General features: G+C 34.6%; 1 protein-coding gene across 1 annotated transcript in view; it reads right to left on the bottom strand.

Moving 5' to 3' along the window:
- Positions 1 to 1648, bottom strand: part of LOC110451542 — a 43578-nt gene extending 41930 nt beyond the window's left edge. Inside the window, exon 1 of the mRNA XM_021499624.1 lies at positions 1418 to 1648. The gene's annotated coding sequence lies outside the window, so the exon portion shown is untranslated. The remainder of the gene's footprint in view (positions 1 to 1417) is intronic.
- Between the last annotated feature and the right edge of the window lie 1296 nt (positions 1649 to 2944).

Below are 2944 nucleotides of genomic sequence, written 5' to 3'. Positions count from 1 at the left end.
CCCCCCCCCCCCCCCCCCCAAATAACATTTAAGCTACGATTACCTACGACAATGTCATTGATGCAACCGTTTGCGGTCTTTGGCCACGATCTATTCTGTCGTTTACCGTCTACACACTTCAATATTTCAGTTATGTCAGCATAGTAGACATTCAATAACATCTGTCCACGACCAGTCTTCGGCTTGTAAGTTGACCTTTTACACAACAACTGTCTGATCTCATAATTTACTAACGTATTATGGCTCTAGACATCATCGTTTTTGTTTTAAATAATATAAATATGACATTTGGTTTGTCTTCCTTCGAAATATACTAAAATACGGCTCTGAAACGGGCGACATTTTACATAATGTGATTTAAAGTTATCAACATATTTGACTCGTGTGACAGTTAAGTATATTTTTTCATTGATTTGAGAAAACTTGGTAGTATTTAATCCCTGGAAGCTACTGAACAAATACATGAGTGTTTTTAACTCATTATGGCTGACGTTTAACCCGAGCAGCTCCCTAAGATAGCCGTTGGTCTCAACACAATATATACATGTAATAAAAAGATGTTCATAGGATACTATTATCAAGGCTCTAGATCTCATGACTTTTTAGGTAATGTCTTTTGAACCTTGTTTGACACATTTGACCTTGAAAGTAAGTCAATGTTACTTATTTGAATACTTGTTTATTTACCGTTAGTCTAGGTAGGTACTGGCAAAATGTTATAATTGCTTTCAAAACTTTTATCCTGAGTAACGTATGTTGACATTTGACCCCGGCGCCATGATATCTCAACTGAATCTTTTACTTCAACACAATACATCGGGAAAAGATGCTCATGGTTGTTGTCATTAACTTTAAGGCTTTTTACAGATGTCATTTGAAGTCTTTAACGTATTTAATCTCTGTTACATTTAAAGAAGGTAAAGGTTACGTATTTGTTGATATCTAATAGCACTTTATCCTAGGTAGCTTAAATATCATGGCTAAAGTTCTTTCGGTTCTAAAGAAAAAAACATTAAAAAAAAGAAAAGTTTATATTGATGCATATACGAACGTAAACGATTTTGGAAATTTCAATGATTTGCTAGCTAGCCAAATTTAAAAATAAACGATGCAATTCTATACTAGTCTTAATTACAAGACCAGCATTATTTGATATTAAAGATTAAAGTCTTGTGTGACCGTATCAAACAATTTATGTGTGAATACCGCATGTTTTAATGCAATTCTGAGGCCTAACCTTCATCCATTTAAAAAACCTTCAGTTGAGATACAAATGTATATACGTGGGTGTTTTTGAAGCAGTTGAAAAGTTAACGGACGGACGGACGTGAGACACCGCCCCATGCAAGTACTTCGTCTCAGATGACCTAAATTCGTTTTGTAAAGTTTACCATTATTGTCAAAAACACGCACTTACCTTCTGATGTAACCACGCCGATCTTCTTTCTTCTAATTTAATTTTCATATTATTTTCCACGGGTCAACGGTATTAACAGATCTTTACCGAAGTACACGTAATGATATGAGATTCCATGATGTTTCATATGACTTTTTCCTCGCCGTGAATGCTATGTAATCAAAAACGCAGAACTTAATAATTCTTATATAGAACAAATGTCACTCTCAGTTCCAACATTACGGCTTCCTGGTTTTCTTCAATGGCGAAAGTCAATGGTTGTTTCAAGTAACGTCCATCTTGCTTATTCGGAGCTACAGAAAATAATAATTCTTGTTATTCATTATGAAGCCTTTTTACTCAATGGACATGTACAAATGAACAATTTACGTGCAGAAAGAAGTGTGTATTAATTAAAACATTTTGGTAATATTTGCAAAAATAAAACCAGAAATATATGTATGCAATATAAATACAAATGTACAAGGAAAAGACAGCTGTTCAGGAAACTCTAATGAGTTATGGCTAGCTTGTCAAATTAAACGAAACTGTTCCATACTAATCTGGTCACAAGACATGCATCCCTATTGAAGCATGGTATCGCCTTTGGCAGGAACGTTCAGTTTATGAGATGCGTTGGATATTGACGGGATACAAATCTTGTGGAATAGTATGAAACAGTTAATATGTAAACATAACTTTTTTTAAGCCAATCGAAATCTAGTACATATTTCGTTGAGAAATGCATCTGCTTGTCCAACTAATCTCCAATGTTTTGGAAATGGAACATCTTATAACTTAAACGAAACAGCAATACTTTTGGAGAAAATGGAAGACATTAACTTAAAATTCCCCGGTTATGCTTTCCTTGGATATTTTTACCTCTTCTTTCCTTCTTTTTCATACCTACTGCCGTTTTTCTTCTTCAAATTTCGAACATTCAAACTTTCAAATATGGCTGCCTTCCTTTCCGACAAAGAAACGTATGCGCATGCTCCACAGTACTGCATCACAATTGAATGAAATTGATTAGCTGCCGAAATCACCCCACTCGTTTTGATTGACGTGAGATTAATTTCGGGGCGTGACCAAATACTTTATCATTTTATCTACGAACTGAAAAATAAACCTCAATTCAAGACGCCCATCTTCAAGCTGACAGTGATGGACAACAGACTTCTGACACACACAAAAAATCTACAGTTTCTAAAAATGTAGTTTACTTTAAATTTTTACCAATAAAATCACCCCCCCTATAATTCAGCTGGAATTAACTATCTGTTGCAGTCAAAAGCTTTAAATGTGTAACGTTGTCAAGGGCTATATATATGCACCCTTCCCATTCAAGTTACTTTCTACACACATTAAGGAACACTTCAGACATGGAATTTCAATCTTTTGGCCTTAAGCACCATCAATGTGTCTTAAATGGACCACAAAATGGATATATTGCGCAGTAAAACTGCGTATCTTGATTAGCTCTCTGCATCGATTTGCTATGTTTTAAATATTTGCTTCCTAATTGTTTATTTTTAGTGATTTTTTTTG

This window comes from Mizuhopecten yessoensis, unplaced genomic scaffold (assembly GCF_002113885.1).
Source record: "Mizuhopecten yessoensis strain PY_sf001 unplaced genomic scaffold, ASM211388v2 scaffold6135_1, whole genome shotgun sequence".
NCBI lineage: Eukaryota > Metazoa > Mollusca > Bivalvia > Pectinida > Pectinidae > Mizuhopecten > Mizuhopecten yessoensis.
This window is presented reverse-complemented; position numbering and strand designations above follow the sequence as displayed.